We start from the raw sequence: 25,983 nt of genomic DNA on the forward strand, positions 1-25,983 counted from the left end.
TAGTTCTAAATCCTCACCTCCTACCTCCTTAACATCTCTTCCTATACCCCACTCCCAGTTCTCTCTTTGTCCACAATCAGAAACTGTAGACCCATTTGCCAACCTACAGTTTATATTGTAGATAATAATTGAACTCAACATTTCTGCTTATTGTGACAAATCCATAAATGTCCTAACAGGAGCTATTTGGTTTATGGATGTATATTGTTTGTATTGGGATCTATTATTATTGACCTCCACCTTAAAGGAAACATATTGGAACACTGCAGGGACACTATAAGCCAATAGGGTAAAAACTGTAACACCATGGACCCGCTGTGCTAGAAGGGAAGACTTATATGAACAACATGAAAAAACAAGGGGAAAAAAAGTGCCCCAAACAAACCAAGATACTACATTATTAGAATCCATGGCCAGTAGAGCAGAAGAAATGACACAGAAGGAGTTCAGAATGTACATAATTAAAATGTTCTGTGAATGAAAGGATGATGTAAGAGAGCAAACACAGGCAGCAAAAGATCATTCCAATAAAGAGCTACATGAGCAACTAGGGGAAGCAAAATATTACTCCAATAGAGATAGAGATTCTGAAAGAAAACCAAACAATGAAATGAAATGAAGAAAACAATAAACCAAATTAAAAACTCAATAGAAAGCATTACCAAAAGATTAAATCACTTGGAAGACAGAACTTCAGATAATGAAGACAAAATACATAATCTAGAAAATAAAGTTGAACACAGTGAAAATGGTAAGAAACCATGAGCAGAACATCCAAGAATTATGAAATAACATGAAAAGATAAAATTTAAGAATCATTGGGATAAAGGAAGGCATAGCGTTACAAACCAAAGAAATGAACAATCTATTCAATGAAATAATATTTCCCAAACCTGAAGAATGAGTTGAAAAATCAAATAGATGAGGCTTGCAAGACACCAAATGTACAAAATCACAACAGATCTGCACCAAGGCACACTATAATGAAAATGCCTAGTATACAGAACAAGGAGAGAATTTTAAAAGCCACAAGAGAAAGGAATCACATTTCAGACCCTCAAAAATAGAAGAGCCCGGAATAACATATACCAGGCTCTGAAAAGAAAATGGATGCCAACCAAGAATCATATCCACCAATTATTAAACTTTAGATTTGATGAAAAAGTAAAAACCTTCCATGATAAACATAAGTTAAAAGAATTTAGAACTAGAAAGCCTGCACTATAGAACTTCCTCAGCAAAATATTCCATGAGGATGAAATGAAAAACAACAATGAAAATCAGCAAATAGAGGAATTTCACTAAAGGAAAAACTAATTAAAGGAGAAACCAAGTCAAGTAAAAAGCAAAAAAAATAACAAATATAACCAGGAATACAAATTATGTCTCAATAATAACCCTGAATGTTAACAACCTAAACTCATCAATCAAAAGATATAGACTGGCAGATTCGATTTTTTTAAAAGGCCCAACAATATGCTGCCTTCAAGACTCCTCTCATAGGAAAAGACATCCACAACTGAAGGTGAAAGTTTGGGGGGAAAAATACTACTCCCATGGACTATGTAAGAAAGCAGGGGTTTTCATCCTCGTATCAAATAAAGTAGACTTCAAGCCAAAGTTAATCAAAAGGGCTGAAGAAGAATATTTCATCCTGCTTAAAGGAACCATACATCAACAAGGCATAACAATTATAAATATATATGCCCCAAACAACAGAGCATTTACATTCATCAAACAAACTCTTCTCAACTTCAGGAGTCATATAGACCAAAACACACTAATACTAGGTGACTTTAACATACCTCTTCATCACTGGATAGATCTTCCAAACAAAAGCTTAACAAAGAAATTATAGAACTCAATAATTCAATAACTGAGACTTAACTGACATATATAGAATATTTCACCCATCAATTAATGAATATGCTTTTTTCTCAGCAACAAGGGATCCTTCTCTAAAAAATACCATATATTATGCCACAAAGCAACCCTTAGGAAACACAAGAAAGTACAGACACTTCCCTGCATTCTATCAGATCATCATGGAATTAAATTAGAGATCAGTGATAAAATAAAAAATAAAAGTTACTCCAACACCTGGAGACTAAATAATATGCTATTGAATGAATAATGGATTACAGAAGACATCAAAGAAAATATTAAAAAATTCTTAGAGGTAAATAGTAACACTGATATAACCTATCAAAATCTCTGGGACACTATGAAGGCAGTACTAAGAGGAAAGTTCATTGCATTGAGTTCATTCCTTAAAATAAGAAAAAGTCAACAAATAATCTAACACTACAAATGACCTAACACTACATCTCAAATTCCTATAAAAAGAACAAATAAACACCCAAAATAGTAGAAGACAGAAAATAATTTAAATCAGAACTGAAATAATGAAATTGAAACAAAAGAAATGTTGGTTCTTTGAAAAAATAAATAAAATTGATAAACCCTTAGCCATGCTAACAAAGAGAAGGAGAGAGAAAAATCAAATCTCTAACATCTATGAGGAAAAAGGAAATATCATGAGGAACACTACAGAAATACAGAAGATAATTAGAAATGATTTTGAAAATTTGTACTCCAATAAAATAGAAAATATCAAAGACATCAACAAATTTATAGAGTCATATGATTTACCCAAACTGAATCAGAGGATGTAGACAAGATAAACATATCAATTTCAAGCAATGAAATAGAAGATGCCATGAAAGCCCAGGAGCAGATGGATTCTCAGCTGAGTTCTACAAGATCTTCAAAGAAAAACTAATACTGATACTCTTCAAATTATTCCATGAAATATAAAAAGGGAGAACACTACCAAACTCATTCTATGAAGCCAATTTCAACCTTTATCTGATTCCCAAACCAGATAAAGACACGTTGAAGAAAGAAAATTTCAGACCAATATCTCTAGTGAACCTAGATGCAAAAATTCTCAATAAAATTCTGGCCAATCGAATACAAAAACATATTTAAAAGATAGTGCACCATGATCAAGTGGGATTCATCCCAGGGATGCAAGGCTGGTTCAACATATGGAAATCAATAAATGTAATCCATCACATCAATGGAATTAAAGCTAAGAATTATATGAGCATCTCAATAGATGCAGAAAAGGCATTCAACAAAATACAGCACCCCTTCATGTTTAAAACACTAGAAAAACTAGGAATAACAGGAACATATCTCAACATTGTAAAAGCTATCTGTGCTGAGCCCCAGACCAACATCATTCTAAATGGAGAAAAATTGAAAGCATTCCCTCTAAGAACTGAAACAAGACAGGGATACCCTTTTTCACCACTTCTGCTTAACATAGTCCTTGAAACTCTGGCCAGAGCAATTAAATAGATGAAAGAAATTAAAGTCATATGGATAAGAAAAGAAGAACTCAAAACTGTCAGTATGTGCTGGCAGCATGATTCTATACTTAGAGGATCTGAAAAATTCCACCAGAAAACTTCTAGAACTAATAAATGAATTCAGCAAAGTAGCAGGATATAAAATAAACACCCATAAATAAAATGCATTTCTGTACAGAAGTGATGAATCCTCTGAAAGAGAAACTAGGAAAAATACCCCATGTACAATAGCCTCAAAAAAATAAAATACTTGGGAATCAACAAAGGAGGTGAATGACCTCTATAATGAAAACTATATAACACTAAAGAAAGAAATTAAAGAAGACCTTAGAAGATGGAAAGATCTCCCGTGTTCTTGGATAGGTAGAATTAATATTATCAAAATGACCATACTATCAAAAGCAGTATAAAGATTTAATGCAATTACAATCAAAATTCCAATGACATACCTCATAGAAATAAAAAAAGTAATCATAAAACTCATCTGGAAAAAAATAAGAGACCCAGATAGCCAAAGCAATCCTTAGCAAAAAGAGTAAAGCAGGTGGCATCACTATACCAAACCTTAAACTATAGTAGTTTATAGCAGTAGTAACAAAAACAGCATGTTATGGGCACCAAAATAGACTTGTAGACCAATGGTACAGAATATGGGACACAGAGACAAACTCACATAAATACAGTTATCTCATACTAGACAAAGGGGCTAAAAATATATATTGGAGAAAAGATAGCCTCTTCAACAACTTGTGCTGGGAAAACTGGAAATACGTAAGCAGACAAATGAAATTAAGCCCTTATCTCTCACTATCCACAACATTCAACTCAAAGTGGACCAAGGACCCAGGAATTAGACCAGAAACCCTGCATCTAATAGAAGAAAAAGTAGACCCAAATTTTCATCATGTTGGATTAGGCCCGACTTCCTTAACAAGACTCCTAAAGCACAGGAAATAAAATCAAGAATCAATAAATGGGATGAATTTAAACTGAAAAATTTCTTCTCAGCAAAAGAAACAATCAGTGAAGACAGAGGTACAGAATTTTTACCACATGCACATCAGATAGAGCACTAATCTCTAGGATATGTAAAGAACACAAAAACTTGACAGCAAAAAACAAACAACCCAATAAATAAATGAGCTAAGGAACTGAAAAGACACTTCTCAGAAGATGATATACAATCAGTAAACAAATATATGAAAAAAATGTTCAACATCTCTAGCAATCAGAGAAATACAAATCAAAACCACCCCAAGATTTCATCTCACCCTAGAGGTAGTTTTTAAGAATACAAGCAACAATAAGTGTTGGCGAGGCTGTGGGGTAAAAGGTACACTCATACATTGCTGGTGGGACTGCAACTTGGTACAACCACTTTGGAAAGCACTATGGAGATTCCTTTGAAAACTTGGAATGGAACCACAATTTGTCCCAGCTATTCCACTCCTCTGTTATACCCAAAGGATTTAAAATAAGCATACTATAGTGACACAGCCACAGCAATGTTTATAGCAATACAATTCACAACAGCTAAATTGTGGAACTAACCTAGATGCCCTTGAAAAGATGAATGAATAAAGAAACGGTGGTATATATACACAATGGAATATTACTCAGCATTAAAAGAGAATAAAATTATGGCACTTGCAGGTAAATGGATGAAGTTGGAAAATATAATGCTAAGTGAAGTAAGCCAATCCCCCAAAACCAAAGGCCAAATTTTTCTCTGATAAGTGGATTCTGATCCTTAATGGGGGTAGAGGGGAGCAGGGGAAAAATGAAGGAACTTTGGATTGGGCAAATGGAAGGGAGGGGGAAATGAGGGGGCATGTGGGTAGGAAAGATGGTGGAATGAGATTGACATCATTATCCTAAGTACATGTATGAAGACATGAATGGTGTGACTCTACTTTGTGTACAACTAGAGAAATGAAAAATTAGGATTCATATGTGTACTATGAATTGAAATTCATTCTGCTATCATGTATAACAAATTAGAACAAATAAATATTTTTTAATAACAGTTAATTTTTTCTGAATTTTTGATTATGAGCCAGAAAAATTTGAAAACTAAAGCATAATGACTAAATCAATTTCCAAAATTCAATAGCTAATAAATAGTAGACTACAGATTGGATTTTCAACATCATAAATAAAACATTTTTATAGATAAGGAAACTGGTACACAGAGAGGTAGATAGCCTCCCCAAATCACAAACATCATGAGTAAAGCTGCTAGGATTTCATAAGATGCTAGCATGCTTTTCTCTATTTTCCATCATGTAGCAAGAAGGCTTACCTTTTGAATATTAACTAACAGTTTCAAAGACAATTCAAGTTTTGGTTTCCAGACAAATCCTCACTTAACCTCTTTCCATAAGAATAATAAAACTCCTCACCCTATTTAATGTGAATGGAATCCTATTTTTAATCTTCAGTTTGTCTTCAAAATGAGTTCATGCCAGTGGCACATGCTATTACTGAAGAGTAAGAAACAAAGTCATTATTCCTTGATAAACCCTGATGCCCTATTATCACCCCCTTTGAATTACAGACTCCAGATTACAGAGTCAATAAATCTCATAGGGTTCAATATTATTGTAGATTCTGGATATCAATTTCTAATTTAAGTACATTTTTGCTTAGCAGAAAATCTAGATAGTTTCAAAGAATTGAAAACAGTAGTATTTATGAGAGGCCCTTTACTATCAAATGGTGCCATTCTGTTTGTTAAATAGCAACTCTAATGACATCATTAAACATGGCTTTAGCACTAAGCGTATGAAGTAGTTGCTTCTGTAGTTCCAATGTCAAAATAGTTAAGAGAACCTATTCAATATATCTTAAACATTTAATGTGTGTAAATTGAGAAAAAAAATTAATATTTATGATGCCCATTCTCTGTACTAGATATTATGCTGAACGCAGTCTATGCATTTCTTTTAGTAGCTAGAAACTCTCTCTTTTTAACAAGAAAGACAAAATTTAAGCTTTAAGCATCCCACATTAGATGCTTTGGTGCATTCAAAACATTACCTTCTCAATTTCTTCCTTTCATGCTTGTCATGTTCCTGGAAATAAAAAGGAAACAAGAACAAGAGGCAGATAAGCAAAAAGTTGTTTATGGTGTTCCTGTTCATATTAGAAAGAGGAAACTATAAAACCTGAAAGAATATTCTTGGTCTCTTTTCAATCATAACCAAATCCGAATGATCTAAGAGACAATTTGACTACTTGTAATTACTTGATGCTCATTTGAGACATCAGACTTCTCTTGACATCTCCAATATAGAAGTGCTACAATTGTGCATGCTGCATGTCAAATCCATAGGTTCAAAAGAAAAGACCTTGGCAAAAGTTTAAATGTTTGAGAAAAGAAGGTTAGAGTCGTTTTCTACTAAATCACATTTTGGCTTCATTGCTTTACAGCTTTGCAACTCTTTGAGGGAGGGCAGGGGAGTGGGGTGGATTAAGAACAGAAGGAAGCACCAAAGGGTAGTAATATCTCTGTGTTGCATTGGGAAAACAAAAGTACAAGACTGAAGTACATGACTCAGGAGAGGGGCCATCTCAGGGACTGAGCAACAAGCCTAAGATTGAGAGAATATAAGAGTTTCTGAGTCTCCTAAAGACAACACAGCTTGAGGCCAGTTGTCCTATGAACTGTAATAGCAACAGTTGCCTGATTGTTGAAGTTTGAAAGCAAGCTTGTACATGTGGGTTACACCACCAGAGAGGCCTGATGCTGGATGTGTGTGGTACCTAAGGCTGGAACACAGTGAGCTTTGGAAAATAAAGATGTGGAAGTCATATGAAGATGCCAACAATAAGGGGACGTGTCTTCCTCAGCTCAGTTTGTAGATGAATATCATCAGCTAATTATGCTAAATGTCATAGATCTCACATCCTCCCTGCAGACTCATAAGGGAAATGCATGATTTAAAAAAAACTGGTAAGATGCATATATGGCTGAATATTCAAAGGGAATTGTAAGGAAGATTCGAAACAACTGAGCCAATCAGTAATGTCTGTGCAAAAGAAATGTTCAACTGTATTGAGATAAATGTTCTTTTGTATACTCATTCCAACTGGAGATGCATCAAATCTCCTCTGGTGCTAATTAATTGAAACTTACATAATTGCATGAGAGAACTTGACATGAAGGAGTAAACAACCAAGATTTGAATAGAATGTCCCAGTGTTCCTCGGTCATTGACAATTTGTTCCTAGCAAAAGGAATTTAAAATCCTACTTATTCTGCTGTTATTTACCACATCCAAAGTATTACTCAAACTCCCAGTCACAAGGGCAACTCATTGTTTTGATTATTTTGGCATTAAACAGTTAGGAAGTGATATACTCAACTATCTCAGGGGGCATATTTCCTACCGAAAAGATTCTTCTTAAGCAAAGTCAGTCTCCAATTGGTAGATGATTCTCCCTTACCTTCTTTTTTTTTTTTTTAAGTGTAAGTGTTTTTTTGTTTATCGTGTTCTTTATTTTTTTTCTCTTTTTACCTTTTTTTTATTTTTTTTTATTGGTTGTTCACAACATTACAAAGCTCTTGACATATCATACTTCATACATTAGATTGAAGTGGGTTATGAACCCCCAATTTTACCCCAAATGCAGATTGCAGAATCACGTCGGTTACACATCCACAATTTTACATAATGCCCTATTAGTAATTGTTGTATTCTGCTACCTTTCCTATCCCCTACTATCCCCCCTCCCCTCCCCTCCCTTCTTCTCTCTCTACCCCATCTACTGTAATTCTCCCTTACCTTCTTAATGGCAGGCATTTCAGACCAGATGGACAGTTTGCTAGCATTCCTTAAAATAAACTTTGGAGATCACACTCTGTTCCGACTAAGCCTAGCCCTAGCTGTGGTATGTACTTTAGATTTGTACACTGAATCCCCTCTGGTGCTAATTAGTATATGTAAAATGGAAACTTTTGAGAAAATTTTTATCACCAAAGTATAGTAAGTACCAACATTTATAAAAGATTTTGAGCCTTGTTTAAAAATTAAATGAGGTGAAATCATGTATTTTTATCACCATGTGAAATGTAGAGAAGGTTATAATCCGATATAATCATATATATTTTATAAGATACATAAAATTAAAGTTTTAATTATTAGAATCAAATAAAAATTAGTTGTCAAGAAGTCTTCTTAAAAATACTAGAAATAGTGCCACAATATTGTATTTTTCTCATCTCCCTTTTGAAAAGTAATTTCCAGTAGAAAATACAAACCTATAATTATTGTAATTTATATCATAACAATGCAGTCTATAAATATGTCAATTGAGTAATTTAAACATCTTAAAAATTTCCAACTCAAAGCAATATCTAAAGTACTATAAAATAAATGAATACCACAAGAGAACTGAACTTAGCATTAATTTTTAAGGAAGAGAAATCTCAAAGGATGAGAAATTTTACATTGTTCTTGAGCCAAGAGTCAATATAATAATCAGAGATCTATTAAATTATAGTTCTGGTCAAAATTTTCTACACTAAATGTAATGGTTAATTTTGTATGTCAACTTCACTAGCCGTAGATCGATAGTGAAACATTATTCTCTGTGTCTGTGCTATGTTGCTGTTGGCTGATATTAACACTGGAATTAGTAGACTGAGTAGATTGCTCTCCTTGATGTGGGTGTGCCTCATCCAATCTGTTTGAAGGCCTGAATAGAACAAACAAAACAAGGTGCTGAATCTCTTCTTCTTTGTTGTAAATACTTCTCCTAACTACTTAAGCAAGAACATCAGGGTTTCTTCCTAACTTTCAGAGTCAGACTGAAACAAAAGCTTTTCTTGAGTCATGAGTTTTCAGAATTTCAAACTGGGACTTACACCATCAGCTCTCCTGGTCCTGAGCCCTTCGGACTTGGGGTAAAACCGCTATCCTGGGTCTCCTGGTCAATTGCCAGCTGCAGATGTTGGAAATTCTCAGCCGTCGTAATCATGAGTCAATTATTTATAATAAATACACACACACACATATGCTATTGATTCTGTTTCTCAAATACACTAATACACTAAATTGCAAGCAGTGTTGTGATAGAAGAAAAGAACTCACTAAATCGGCAGGTGATCTAAATTCTTTTTCTGAATAACTTTAAGGAAATTAATATTTGTGAGAAATAAAATGGACTCCACTTCCTAATGACCAGATTATACTATTTTCAAAAAACTGAAAAATACATGTGTACAGGCAAAAATTATTAAAATTTTCTTAGTAGGTCAGAAGGAATTCAAAACAAGCATTAAAAACGGACAAATAAGTCACAAGATCTAAAATTTAATCAATGCTTTCTTAGATTTAAAGAAAAAATTCATGTCAAGTATTTTATCAAATAGTCATTAAATACTGACTTGAAAGAAAGAGAAAGTCTCAAAAGTAGAAAAAAAAATCTTAAAGAACAAAACTTCCCCTCTGTCCATTCATTACAATTTAGAAGAGAAAACAAAAGGCAAAGTGAGCATTATAGGATGTTAAATAGAAAGTGACATGATCCAACTTCTATTGTGTAAATATTGCTGAAGCAGTCCATTCAAGATATTTCAGATAAGACATACAGAAGAAATTATCCATTGAGCTTCACCGTCTCCTAATGGTACCTTTCAAGTATTTTCTATGCATTTGAGAACTTAATACATACTGTTTGCCAATCCAATTTGTGGTTTTTGAATTGTTTTATTTGTATTACTTTTATACCCTTAACAACTCTGTGAACATCTTCTAGGTAAGCACTGTTTTGGTACTATCATGTTGGTGATTCTTGTTGTTAGCCACCATTAACCAGTTAATATGCAACAAAACAACAAAAGCAACTTTCTGACTTCTGAATAAGAAGAGTTAGTTTTCAATATTTGGGCTATTTACATAAATATTACACAGAATATTTTCTTCTTTTAAATTCATACAAAATTCTTCCAAATTAACTACCTCCTCTAAATTTCCAAAAGGTTTTTTATTTTTTAAACTTTATTTGACAAATAATTATCACATTCATGTGATACAGTGGATTTGATACATGTATACAATGTACAATGATAGAACAGGACAATTGGTATATTGATCACCTCAAACATTTATCATATTCCCTTGTGTTGAGAAAATTTTAAATCCTTTCCATCAGCTGTTTTGAAATGCATGTTGAATGCTGTCCACCATCATTACCTCCTATCCAACTGACCTCTCATACTTGTTAACCATTGGAAGTTTTTCCTCCTATCCAACTGACCTCTCATACTTGTTAACCATCCTTTCTTGACCCATTATTCCACCCTTTCTGGAAGGATAGTAACCACTATTCCTCCCTCTACTTCTATGAGATCAACATTTTTTAGCTTCCAAAGTATCACTATGAGATACTTTTCTTACTGTGCATGACTTTTTTCACTAAACGTATTATCCTCTAGTTCCATCCCTGAGACATCAAATGACAGAATTTTATTCTTTTTTATGGCTGAATAATTTTCCATCATACATACATACCACATTTTCTTTATCTATTAACTCATAAATGGACACCTAGACTGATTCCATATTTTGGATGTTGTGAATTGCAGAAAGCCGTCTACGACCTTTGTGTGAACTGAGCAATATTTGAACTATTAGGCAGAGAAGCCTGGTCTTGGGGACTCCCAGGTGAAATCCACTGGTTTGAGAATGCCCGATTCACATTGGTACCCTGTTCTAGTTCACCACTTAAGTTCAAGCACAGGCCCAGAGATGGGAGTAACCCATCAAAAACCAAACAACTTGTTTACTGCAGGACCCCTGCCATACCAGGAAGCAAGCAACTAGACAAGACTTCTCCCACAACTGAAACCTTATACCTACCAATCCCCTTTGATCTGTACTGCTACAAATAAAATCATGGCATTTGCAGGTAAATGGATGGAGTTAGAGAAGATAATGTTAAGTGAAGTTACCAATCCCAAAAAACCAAATGCTGAATGTTTTCTCTGATATAATTAGGCTGATTCATAGTGGGATAGGGCGAGGGAGCATGGGAGGAACACAAACTCTAGATATGTAGAGGGGTGGGAAGGGAAAGGAGGGAGAGTGGGGTTAGAAATGATGGTGGAATGTGATGGATATTATTATCCAAAGTACATGTATGGAGACCCAAATTGGTGTGAATATACTTTGCATACAACCAGAGTTATGAAAAATTGTTCTCCATATGTGTAATAAGAATTATAATGCATTCTGCTGTCATATATAAATAAAAAATTAATTAAAAAGAGAAATAATATACAATCCAATAAGTAGCTAAAAGTGAAAATAAATAAAAAGAGTAAAAAATAAAAATAAAGTGAGCAGGGGCTTCTTCTTTGTTAGAGCTAGACCCTTCTGGTCAGTCACACCCCTGCTTTAAAAATATTCTTGCCTTTTGTCTTTATTTCTGATATATTACTTTCATAGCTTTTATTTCACAGCCAGCCCATCTCTCCAATGAGTACCCATTCCCTCACCCATGTGAGACATGAGCGACAGTGAATATGCTATAATGAACACGGAAATACAAATATCTTAACATACAAATTATCTTTCTTTTGGATATATTCCCAGAGATGGAATCGCTAGGTTATATGGTAATTCTATTTCCAGTTGTTGAGAAATCTCCAGAGTGGCTATACTAATTTACATTTCCACAAACAATGTATGAAAATTTTACTTTCTCCACATTCTCACCACCATTTATTTTGTTTTGTTTTGTTTGTAATAGCCATTGTAACATGGGTGAGAAGATATCTATTCTGGTTTTGATCTGCATTTCCCTGACAGTGATATTAAGCACGCTTTTCATTGTCAGTGGTCAATAAGCATATGAAAAACTTATTGAGTATATGGTTTGAAAAATGTCCATCCAAATCTTTTGATAAATGTCCATATAAATCACTTGGCCATTTTTAAATAGAGTAATATTTTTACTATTGAATTTCAATAGATCATTAATGCAACATATTCCAGAAACTTATGGTGAACTGAACTTTGATTAACCAACAGAATGTCTTACGAACCATTCTTTCAAAGTTTCCTCACTATGGAGAAGGGAAAAAAAAAGCATATATCTTATCAACAATATTGGGGAAAAGAGTATGTATCCTTTTAACACTCAATGAAGAGTTGTTTTAGTCAGCTTTGTGTCACTGTGACCACTATACCTGACAAGGACAATTTAGAGAAGGTAAAGTTTATTTTGGCTCATAGTTTCAGACGTTCAGCCCATGCTGGCCAACTCCATAGCTCTGGTCCCCAAGTGAAGCAAAACAACATGGCAGAGGGCATGGCAGAAAAGAGATGCTCAGTTCATGACAGTCAGGAAATAGAGAAAGTGAGCGCTCCTGTCACTGGGAACGAAATACAAACCCCAAAGGCATGCCCCAGTGACCTACTTCCTGCAGCCACACCCTACCTGCCTACAGTTACCATCCAGTTAGTCCATTCAAATGGACTAATCCACCAATTAGATAACAACTCCAATAACCTAATCAACTGTATCATACACCAGTTTTTTGAGGATATCTCATATCAAAACCATATTGGCATGTTTGGTAGGGGAATATAATGGACATTTGTATCTCATATCATGCATAGATTTCAAATACCTACAGAGCTAAATATAGAAAAAATAATTAAATAAAATACAGAATACCTTTTAATAGTCTTGAGCTAGACAAGGTCTACCTAGCTAAGACCTAAATCAAAATTCAGAAAAAAAGACTAATTGATTGGATTACATAAAATAACAAATTGCTGTGAGGCAAAAACATTCATCCCACTCTTATAAGAACAAGTCAGTCTTTAATCTACTCTCCCAATCCAGTTACTTAACATGAATACTTGTAGGACATGCTATCACTGTCAGTTCTAGCAAATTTTTTAGTGTGAGATTCAAATAATAAGATCCACCCCTCTATCCCACCTCCCCACCACCCCCACCAGAGACTTCTTGCCTTGCTACTGTTGCCTCAAAAGCAGAACAAGGTTCCTTGGAGCTCATAGTTCATACAAATTTGAGGGACTATTTCTAAGAAAAAAATATCATATTACAAATTAAGTATTTTAAGCAAATGTTTATTTAAAATGAGAAAATAATTTCTAACAAAAACAAAAATATTGATATATAACACAAAATTTTAAAATATAGAAAAATAATGTTATTGTATTATTGTTATAGTATTATTGGCTAATACTATGCATTTTCAATTTTTTTCCCTTCTAGTCTTTGGTCACTTTTTTTTTTAATGACAGTTGTATAGTAGTATTTTCTAGAAAAAATAAAGGGATAGTTCAGTCTTCCTTCTATAAAAGAAATTCATTTTATTGCTAAGTTCAAAAAGTTTTCTTTTGAGCTTTCCAACAATGGCTACCAGTAGATACACTCTTATCTACTTAGGTCATGATTCTAAATACAGTAAGTTTTCCTGAAACCTATTTTTACACAGGAAGAACCAACAAGTAGTTGGCTATGTATATAAGTGACCTGGAACCCCTTATCTTACTAAGTCCAGACCAACCAATGAACCATGTCATCTTGCCCCATTTTGTCAAGTCTCTAAACTATCCACAATAATTCCAAACCCATTTGCCAAGAGGTGAAATGGGGCAGAGGGAAGAGAGAAGTGGAAAGAGACAACAGTTTTAATTGAGTGTGGTTTAAGTGTCTTATCTCACAAATTTCACAAAGATCAAATAATCAAATAAAAGCATTATTAAGGTCCTTCTCAGGATCTTAAAAGATGCTCTTGCCAGTGAGGGACACTGAAACTTGAGTTTTATCAGGTTAACAGTGAAGTGCATTTCTGGTTTCTTCCCATGACAGGACACGTGAACAAGAAGTTGAAAGAAGGATGGACAAATGAGCAGCAGAAGCACTGATTTCAACAGGCCCATAATCACGAGTCAGTACACATCCTGGCCACTTCCAGGCAGATATGGGTGAGGAAGGGGACAGTATTGGTGTGAAATAGACCAGGGAATAGGATTAGAATTAAATACTTTATAATATATCACTTTATTATAAATATATATAATATATCACTATATAATTAAATACTTTATAATATATCACACAGTAGGATCTGTGTGAGAATTGAAGAAAAGATATCATATTGCAAATATACATGTATGGAGCAAATATATAATGAGGTCTACTGCGAGTAAGGAAGGCGAGAGGAGGGAAGAGCCCACTACTGGCTAAATACTTTACCTATGTGATTTTGTTCTAGACCACACAACAATCCTGGATGCATTGTGCCCATTTTATGGATTCAAGTGAACATCAAGAGAGATTATATAACTTCCCCAAGTTCACAAGCAATTACTAACGTTAATCGCCTCCACTGCTGTGCTCTACGGTCAACCCTCCTTGGCAGTAAAGCTTCTTTCATGCATCTCAGATAACAAATGCCAAAATACAAGAACTTTTCAGCACAGTAACACAGCTATTCAAATGAGCCTGTGAGAGTATTAAATCAACAGAGTAAATAAAGCAAATTATTTAAACTATGTTTATTCTTATATAAGGTTGTGAAAAGCGTGTGAGGGAGGAATTCCTGGAAAATAGCAATTCAATAATAATTCTGTTCTACATATTTCAATCAAAACTTCTACCTAAGAGCTGTGGGAGTAGGTATTTGAGTTTCCTCCCATGTAGTAAGATTCGACTGGAGACTACAAGCCTGAGTCAGGAGGGCATTAAATGAGAGATGTCCACTTCTCTGTAAAGGATTTGCACCATTTGTCATAAAATACAAGCCTTAAGGTAAGCAAATTCAAAACGTGATTAGCCTGTGAAAGTTAAGTCAACATAAATAAGAATGTGTTTCCATAAATGAAAACTGGACAGAGTACAAATGTAAATGCTCATGAAATTTATTTAGAAAAATTAAATAAAGAGAGATCTGACTGGTGAGTTAGGGGGTTAAAGAGTCAGCAGTCAGAAATAATAAAATTATTGTTCCTTTCATAATCAAAAATAAAGACAGGTTAAATAATGATTCACACCTACATAACTAAAGCTTCTGTTCTCCATTATTGAAACAATTCTTGCAGTGACAAATATTTCTAAAAGTGAAAGATATATGTGTATTTGTTTATAATTTTTTGGAATATATTCTTCTGTATATTATGAATACTTATTAATGCTGTGAATGGGGCTAAGAGTAAATACGATAAAGGCAGATAGATGTCTAAAGGGAATATTAATGTGTAAAATAAAATGCTGAAGAATCAGTGATCGTGAAGGCAAATGATAAGTGTGAAATAGTATATTTCACTAAATGTAGGCAGGTAAAATAAGAGAGCTTTTGAAAGATTGAATTACCCCATTCATTCTGAAAAGGAAAAAAGTGAAAGTTTTATTATACAGAGATGCTGTGGAGTGAAGCTAAATTAGGATGATCATAAAATTATCTTTCACTTGCTGTCCTAAGCATTTGGAAGTGTAACAAATCTCAAGATTAGGTTACAGAGCCTCCTTTAAAGGTATCATTTGTTTGAAATTCATAGTCCTGTGGAATGAGGCTAACACCTGGGATTTCATGGATATAATCAGCTGTTTAAATATTTTTCTCAGATGGGGGTTATACTATGAAAAATGAGAATCTACCTGATAAGTTACCCCATTTAGAAAACAGGTAGCAGACAAATTATATCCCAGCTAGGGTTTTTTTTTTCCTTGAGCAAATTAAAAGCTACAGAAAATGAAATACCATGATAGTTTTTAAATCTCACTTATTCATATTTTCAATAAAAGTATGATATATGTTTTTCCCCAATCATCTCTTCTTTTCCTCATATATCATAATCTCAAAACATGATAGCTATCATTTTTGTTCTGTACCTTTAGATAAAGGTCAAGGCACTCTGGCTAAGTAATCTGTCTATTCAGGAGAGAATAATTGTTATCTACCACAATAATTAGGACATAATAAAATATACTTAAATATAAAAGCATGTCAGACATAATTTAATATTTTTATTGTAATAGTAACTTGGGCATGAAGAAATCATTATACACTACAATTACCTTTCTGCAAGGTATATGGTAATAATGAAGATATCCTATTGACAGAAACCTGTTACCCACATCATTTCAGGGATCCAGGAGTTGACTGATTGGGTACTTGAGGAATTTTTTTAAATATCTTTTTTAGTTGTAGATGGACACAACATCTTATTTATTTATTTTTATGTGATGCTGAGGTTGGAATCCAGCACCTCACATGTGCAAGGCAGGTGCTCTACCACTGAGCCACAGTCCCTGTCCACTTGAGGAAATTTAAAATATTTATCTCTAAGCTATCAGAGGTATATTTTCAATTGATTTATAGCTAAAGGACCCATTGACAAAATTCACATTCCTGATACATCAATATTATTAAAAACATACAAGGAAATCCCAAACATGGCTACTTATCAAAACTATCTGGGAAGATTTATTTTTAATATACAGTCTCAGTCTTGAGAATATACTGGATATGGTCTCTTAAGAAGTAAAGTTCAATAATTCAAAACCTGAAATTAATTTTTGTGTGGATTGATTAGCTGGCTTTGAAAGAAGTTCTATCTTAAAAAATACTTCACAGCATCAGGAAATTCGAGGAATAATAATTTAATTCTTGTGTCCTGATCATATTTTAATATAGTTATACTTTATACCAATCTTTATCTCAGTAATCAAAAAGGAGGTTACTTTTCTGATAACAGATACCTGGGTCACTTGCTTTTCTTATACATTTTTAGTGTATTTTTTAAAATTATATAATGGATACATAAAAATTATACATGTATATGGAGTATAATGTTATGTTTTGATACATGTATACACAATATAATATTCAAGTCATGGTGAGTATACCTATTTCCACAAATATTTATCATTTCTTTGTGGTGAAAACATTTACCATATTTTCTTCTAGCATTTTGAAATATGCAGTGCATCAGCGCTTTCTATATTCTCCTTTCTATGAAGTAGCACACCAGAACTTCTTACATCTTTCCAATTGTAACTTAGTACCCATTGATCAATCTTTCCCAACCATTTCCCCACTAATCTTTTCATCCTCTAGTAAGTACCATTCTACTCTAATCTGCTATAAGATCAATTTTATTAGGCTCTACTTAAGAATAATATTGTGCAGTACTTATCTCTCTGTGATTGACTTATTTCAGTTAACACAATGCATTCCAGTTCCATCCATGTTGTTACAAATGACAAGATTTCATTCCTTTTCATGGCTTGGTAGTATTCCATCATGTATATGTATCCCATTTTCTATATCCATTCATCAAGTGATGGACGTTTATGTTGTTTCTATTACTTGGTTACTGTGAATAGTTTTGCCATAAACATGAGGGTACAGATGTTTCTTCCACATAATAATTTCATTTGGATATATGCCAAGAAGTGGGACTGCTGAATCACTGTAGTCCCATTTTTCATTTTTAGGGGAATTTCTATACTGTTTTACATAATGGCTGTACTAACGTACATTTGCACCATCAGAATGCAAGTGTTCTCTCTTCTGCACATGCTAGGCAGCACTTTTTGTCTTTTGTCAAATGGATAATAGCCATTCTTTCTATGAATGTGAGGTGATATGTCATCGCAGTTTTGATTTTCACTTTCCTAATGATTAGAGATGAACATGTTTTCATATACCTTTTGGCCATTTGTATAGGTTTTCTTTTGGATTTATTGTCCATTTTCTAAATGAATTATTTGGGATATTTTGGTTTTGCTTTATTTTCCTATGTTGTCAGACATATAGTTTGCAAACATTTTCCAATTACATAGGTGGTCTCTTCACTTTTGTTTCCTCTGCTGTACAGAAAAATTTTGATGTGATCTCATTTGTCTATTTCTGCTTTTGTTTTCTGTGTTTTGGGGGTCTTGTCCAAAAAAATCCTTGCCCTTTCCAATGACCAGAAACATTTCCCTTATGTTTTCTTCTACTGGTTTCATAATTCCTTGCTTTTCATTTCAGTCTTTAATCCATTTTGAGATGATTTTTGTAACTAATAAGAAACAGGAGTCTAATTTCATTCTTCTGCAAGTAGAATCCAATATTACCAGCACCAATTATTCAAACTATCTTTACCTCAATATGTGTTCTTAACATTTTTGTTAACACTTAGTTGCCTGTACGCGTGTACTCTATTCCAAGCACTCTGTTTAATTTGCATAGGTATCTCATTTTGTGCCAATACCATGCTGTTTAATCACCATTTGTTTTATGTTTTGAAGTCAGGTAATGCAATTCTTCCTGTTTTTCTCTTTTTGCTCAATATTGCATCGACTATTTTGTGATTCCATATGAATTTTAGTTTGTTAGTTCTAGTCTGTAAAATCAGATAATTTATAAATTGCCAGCATGAGTTTAATATGCCAGAGAAAATCTGGCTCAAAAAGTTTTACCAGCTTACTACAAGACAGGTTTATTAAATACTCTTATTAAACTTTTTAAATAATTTTATTTGTCTTCTTTGCAAACAATTATACTTCACATTTTTAACGTACAATAGGGATAACATCCTGAAATCGATCAATTAGAAGTTTCTCTAAAGGTATTCCTCAAGGGAAGTAACATAAAAATTCAGAATATAACAATGATAAAGCCTGCATCAAAACAATCCAATACAGGTAGAAGAGTAGGGACTTGAATGATATAATTTGACAGGCACAATGATTCCCAAAAGCATGTTTTCGAACCTTGTGTCAATGTATAGGCCTTAATATGTCCCAATTTTCACGAAATTTACTTTGTAATCAGTCATTAGATTGAAGAATAACATACAAATGGAGAAACACATGGACAGCACAATGAATGTTTTCAAATTAAACCTTTGCTTCTACTCATCACCAAGTTCAGGTGATAGAACATTGTCAACACCCTGAAGTACTGCTCCTGGCCATGCAATTTTAGCATTTAAGTTCATTTTCCCTTTTCCAACTTTAGACATTACCATATTTCTATCATCATGGGATAGTTTTGAATTTCCAATAAATGAACCCATGTAGAAGAATTTTCTTAATTCTTTCTGAGATTAAATAGATTGATTTATTCGAATGAATATATTAATTCACTCTCTTGCCATTAGATTTTTTTGTTGTTGTTGGTATGTTTAGGTCTTCTTTTTTTATTGGTTGTTCAAAACATTACAAAGCTCTTGACATATCATATTTCATACATTAGATTCAAGTGGGTTATGAACTCCCATTTTTACCCCAAATACAGATTGCAGAATGACATCGGTTACACATCCACATTTTTACATAATGCCCTATTAGTAACTGTTTTATTCTGATACCTTTCCTATCCTCTACTATACCCCCTCCCCTCCCCTCCCATCTTCTCTCTCTCTACCTCATCTACTGTAATTCATTTCTCTCCTTGTTTATTTATCCATTCCCCTCACAACCTCTTATATGTAATTTTGTATAACAATGAGGGTCTCCCTCCATTTCCATGCAATATCCCTTTTCTCTCCCTTTCCCTCCCACCTCATGTCTCTGTTTAATGTTAATCTTTTCTTCCTGCTCTTCCTCCTGCTCTGTTCTTAGTTGCTGTCATTATATCAAAGAAGACATATGGTATTTGTTTTTTAGGGATTGCCTAGCTTCACTAAGCATAATCTGCTCTAGTGCCATCCATTTCCCTGCAAATTCCATGATTTTTGTCATTTTTTAGTGCTGCGTAATACTCCATGATGTATAAATGCCATATTTTTTTTATCCGTTCATCTATTGAAGGACATCTGGGTTGGTTCCACAGTCTAGCTATTGTGAATTGTGCTGCTATGAACATCGATGTAACAGTATCCTTGTAATACGCTCTTTTAAGGTCTTCAGGGAATAGTTCGAGAAGGGTAATAGCTGGGTCAAATGGTGGTTCCATTCCCAGCTTTCCCAGGAATCTCCATACTGCTTTCCAAATTGGACACACCAATTTGCAGTCCCACCAGCAATGTACAAGAGTACCCTTTTCCCCACATCCTCGCCAGCACTTGTTGTTGTTTGACTTCATAGTGGCTGCCAATCTTACTGGAGTGAGATGGTATCTTAGGGTGGTTTTGATTTGCATTTCTCTGACTGCTAGAGATGGTGAGCATTTTTTCATGTACTTGTTGATTGATTGTATGTCCTCCTCTGAGAAGTGTCTGTTCAGGTCCTTGGCCCATTTGTTGATTGGGTGATTTGTTATCTTATTGTCTAATTTTTTGAGTTCTTTGTATACTCTGGATATTAGGGCTCTATCTGAAGTGTGAGGAGTAAAAATTTGTTCCCATGATGTAGGCTCCCTATTTACCTCTCCTATTGTTTCTTTTGCTGAGAAAAAACTTTTTAGTTTGAGTAAGTCCCATTTGTTGATTCTTGTTATCAACTCTTATGCTATGGGTGTCCTATTAAGGAATTTGGAGCCCGACCCCACAATCTGTAGATCGGAGCCAACTTTATCTTCTATCAGACGCAGAGTCTCTGATTTGATATCAAGGTCCTTGATCCATTTTGAGTTAACTTTTGTGCATGGCGAGAGGAGGGGATTCAGTTTCATTTTGTTGCATATGGATTTCCAGTTTTCCCAACACCATTTGTTGAAAATGCTATCCTTCCTCCATTGCATGCTTTTAGCCCCTTTATCAAATATAAGATAGTTGTAACTTTGTGGATTAGTCTCTGTGTCCTCTATTCTGTACCATTGGTCCACCCGCCTGTTTTGGTACCAGTACCATGCTGTTTTTATTACTATTGCTCTGTAATATAGTTTGAAATCTGGTATCGCTATACCGCCTGATTCACACTTCCTGCTTAGAATTGCTTTTGCTATTCTGGGTCTTTTATTTTTCCATATGAATTTCATGATTGCTTTATCTATTTCTACAAGAAATGTCGTTGGGATTTTGATTGGCATTGCATTAAACCTACAGAGAACTTTGGGTAATATCACCATTTTGATGATGTTAGTTCTGCCTATCCATGAACAGGGTATATTTTTCCATCTTTAAGATCTTCCTCTGGGCTGGGGATGTGGCTCAAGCGGTAGCGCGCTCGCCTGGCATGCGTGCGGCCCGGGTTCGATCCTCAGCACCACATACCAACAAAGATGTTGTGTCCGCCGAGAACTAAAAAATAAATATTAAAAGTTCTCTCTCTCTCTCACTCCTCTCTCACTCTCTCTTAAAAAAAAAAAAAGATCTTCTTCTACTTCTCTCTTTAGGGTTCTGTAGTTTTCATTGCATAAATCTTTCACGTCTTTTGTTAGGTTGATTCCCAAGTATTTTTTTTTTTGAGGATATTGTGAATGGAGTGTTTATCCTCATTTTTTTTTCAAAAGTTTTGTCACTGATATAAAGAAATGCCTTTGATTTATGAGTGTTGATTTTATATCCTGCCACTTTGCTGAATTCGTTTATTAGTTCTAGTAGTTTCTTTGTAGACCCTTTTGGGTCTTCTAGGTATAGAATCATGTCACCAGCAAATAGTGATAACTTAAGTTCTTCTTTTCCTATATTTATGCCTTTAATTTCTTTCATCTGTCTAATTGCTTTGGCCAGTGTTTCGAGAAGTATATTGAATAGAAGTGGTGATAGAGGGCATCCCTGTCTTGTTCCAGATTTTAGAGGGAATGCCTTCCATTTTTCTCCATTCAGAATGATGCTAGCCTGAGGTTTAGCATAGATAGCTTTTACAATGTCAAGGTAAGTTCCTGTTATCCCTAGTTTTTCTAATGTTTTGAACATAAAGGGATGCTGTACTTTGTCAAATGCTTTTTCTGCGTCTATCGAGATGATCATATGGTTCTTATCTTTAAGTCTATTGATGTGGTGAATAACATTTATTGATTTCCATATATTGAACCATCCTTGCATCCCAGGGATGAATCCTACTTGATCATGGTGCACATTTTTTTTGATGTGTTTTTGTATTCGATTCGCCAGAATTTTATTGAGGATTTTTGCATCTAGGTTCATTTGCGATATTGGTCTGTAGTTTTCTTTCTTTGAGGTGTCTTTGTCTGGTTTCAGAATCAGGGTGATGTTGGTCTCATAGAATGAATTTGGCAGAGCTCCCTCTTTTTCTATTTCCTGAAATAACTTGAAAAGTATTGGTATTAATTCTTCTTTAAAGGTTTTGTAAAACTCCGCTGTATACCCATCCGGTCCTGGGCTTTTCTTGGTTGGTAGTCTTTTGATTGCTTCTTCTACTTCATCTATTGATATTGGTCTGTTCAAATTGTGTGTATCCTCCTGACTCAGCCTGGGCAAATCATATGACTTAAGGAATTTATCGATGTCTTCACTATCTTCTATTTTATTGGAATATAGGTTTTCAAAATAATTTCTAATTGTCTTCTGTATTTCTGTAGCATCTGTTGTGATATTGCCTTTTTCATCCCCTATGTTAGTAATTTGAGTTCTCTCTCTTCTTCTCTCCATTAGCATGGCTAAAGGTCTGTCGATCTTATTTATTTTTTTGAAGAACCAACTTTTAGTTTTTCAATAGTTTCTTTTGTTTCAATTTCATTGATTTCCGCTCTGATTTTAATTATTTCTTGCCTTCTGCTACATTTGCTGTTGTTTTGCTCTTCCTTTTCTAGGGCTTTGAGATGAAGTGTGAGCTCATTTATTTGTTGGTTTTTTCTTTTTTTGAGGAATGACCACCAGGCGATGAATTTCCCTCTTAAAACTGCTTTCATTGTGTCCCATAGATTCCGATATGTTGTGTCTGTATTTTCATTTATCTCTAAGAATTTTTTGATTTCCCTTTATTTCTTCTGTAACCCATTGATCATTCAGTAACATATTGTTCATTTTCCATGTGATGTAGGATTTTTCCTTCCTTCTTTTATCATTGATTTCCAGTTTCATTCCATTATGATCAGATAAAATGCATGGTATTATCTCCACCCCTTTATATGTACATAGGGTTGCCCTATGGCATAATATATGGTCTATTTTTGAGAAGGATCCATGTGCTGCTGAGAAAAAAGTATATACACTATATGATGGTTGATATATTCTATATATGTCAGTTAAGTCTAGGTTATTGATTGTGATATTGAGTTCTATAGTTTCTTTATTCAACTTTTGTTTGGAGGATCTGTCCAATGGTGAGAGAGGTGTGTTGAAGTCACCCATTATTATTGTGTTGTGGTCTATTTGATTCTTGAACTTGAGGAGAATTTGTTTTATGAATGTCGCAGCACCATTATTTGGTGCATAAATACTGATAATTGTTATGTCTTGTTGGTGAATGGTTCCTTTTAACAGTATATAATGTCCTTCCTTATCCCTTTTGATTAACTTAGTACTGAAGTTGATTTTATTCGATATGAGGATGGCCACGCCTGCTTGCTTTCGAGGACTGTATGCGTGGTATATTTTTTCCCAACCTTTCACCTTCAGCCTGTGTATGTCTTTTCCAATCAGATGTGTCTCCTGGAGGCAGCATATTGTTGGATTTGTTTTTTTAGTCCATGTTACCAGCCTATGTCGCTTTATTGGAGAGTTTAAGCCATTAACGTTTAGAGTTACTATTGATATATGGTTTGTACTTCCAGCCATGTTTGATTATTTATCTTTTTTTTTTTAATTTAGTTTGTTTCTCCATGATTAGCCTTCCCCCTGCCCTCTGTCTTTACCGAGGCACTTCCCACTGATGGTTTTGGTTATTGTTTTTCATTTCTTCCTCGTGTAGTGTTTTGCTCAAGGCGCTTTGCAATGCTGGTTTTCTGGCTGCAAATTCTTTTAGCTTTTGTTTATCATGAAAGATTTTTATTTCGTTGTCGTACCTGAAGCTTAATTTTGCTGGATACAGAATTCTTGGTTGTCAGCCATTGTCTTTCAGTGTTTGACATACGTTGTTCCAGGATCTTCTCGCTTTCAGCGTCTGTGATGAAAAATCCATTGTTAACTTTATTGGTTTACCCCTGAATGTAATCTGCCTCCTTTCTCTTGTAGCTTTTAATATTTTCTCTTTGTTCTGTATATTGGATATCTTCATAACAATGTGTCTTGGCATTGGTCTACTGTGATTTTGTGTGTTCAGTGTCCTGTATGCATCTACAATTTGTATATCCGTTTCCTTTTTTATTTCTGGAAAATTTTCTGTAATTATTTCATTCAGCAGGTTACTCATTCCCTTGGTTTGAATCTCTATACATTCCTCTATCCCGATGACTCTTAAATTTGGTTTTTTTATGTTATCTCATATCTCTTGGATGTTTTTCTCGTGATTTTTTACCAGCCTTTCTGAGTTGGTAGACTCTTTTCAAGATGATATATTTTGTCTTCATTATCTGACGTTCTGGCTTCTACTTGCTCCACTCTGTTAGTGATACTCTCATTTGAGTTTTTAATTTGGTTTATAGTATCCTTCATTTCTATAATTATTGTTTGATTTTTTAAATAATCTCTATCTCCTGATAAAGATGCTTAACTTCTTCTTTTATCTGTTTATGTAATTCATTTTCAATGTGTTCTTTCACTGTTTGAATTTGCTGTCTCGTATCCTCTTGAAGGTTCCATTCCATCTGTCTAAGGTATTCCTTGAGTTCTTTATATGACCATTTTTCTGATGACTCTAGGTCCTCCTGAATATTTAGGCTGTCCTGCATTGTTTGTACTCCTTTTCTTCCCTGATTTTTCATGCTGCTCATGTTACTTCTTGTTCTGTTTGACTGCTGAGTTACTGTTTACTCCTATAAATTTATTTGATGCTTGGGAGGAAAGGTATTAGAAGGGAAGGGATGAAGTTACTAAGGAGAACTAGAGTAAGCAGGTAGAATTCAAGGAAGGGGGAATAAGAAAATTGAAAAGAAGTGAAAAGACAAAAGGAAAAAAATATAAAAGAATAAAATTTAAAAAATAATAAAAAAAATGAAAATTAAAATTTAAAAAATAAATAAATAAAATAAAATAAATTTAAAAAATTTTAAAAATTTTAAAAAAAAATTTAAAAACCAACAACAGCAAAAAAATGAAAATGAAAAAAATACCCAAATTTAAAAAAAAATAATAAATGCAGTCTTAGAGTTTGATTAACTTCTCTTCCAGTAGGTGGAGCTGTGCCCACTGAGCCAAGCTTCTCCTCTCAATAGGCGGGAACCAATCACTGTGCAGAAGCTCTTCCTCCCAGACTGGGCGGGTCTCCAATCCTGAGTGCCTAGGGCCTTCTCTTGTGTCTAGTCACTTCCCCACTTTCCTCAAGGCAGGCCCCGCTCACCGGTGATGCTCACCACAATACTGGCTACACGCCAGGTCTGCTGCTCCTGGGAGCCCTGTTTTCATGAACGCCTGGGCATACTCTCCCTGTTTGCCATTCCCTCAGACCCTAAGTTGGTAGAGCTCGGGGCTGAGAACCCCCAGCGAATTTGCTTGCCCTCCTGTAGCCAAGCCCCCGGTAGCTGGTGCAAGAGACCTCAGTTGTCAGCACTGGTGGGAGCGGTAGCCGGGAGTTCCATGCCGCGAGTCCCGTGCCACTCCTGATTCCCTGGGTCTATCACGCTCATGGGAAAGCTGAGAGGGGCCCTTACAGGAGAGCTGGGAGGGGCCCTTAAGGTTTCCCC

Source organism: Spermophilus citellus (genome assembly GCF_964194105.1).
Source record: "Spermophilus citellus genome assembly, chromosome: 5".
Taxonomy (NCBI): Eukaryota; Metazoa; Chordata; class Mammalia; order Rodentia; family Sciuridae; genus Spermophilus; species Spermophilus citellus.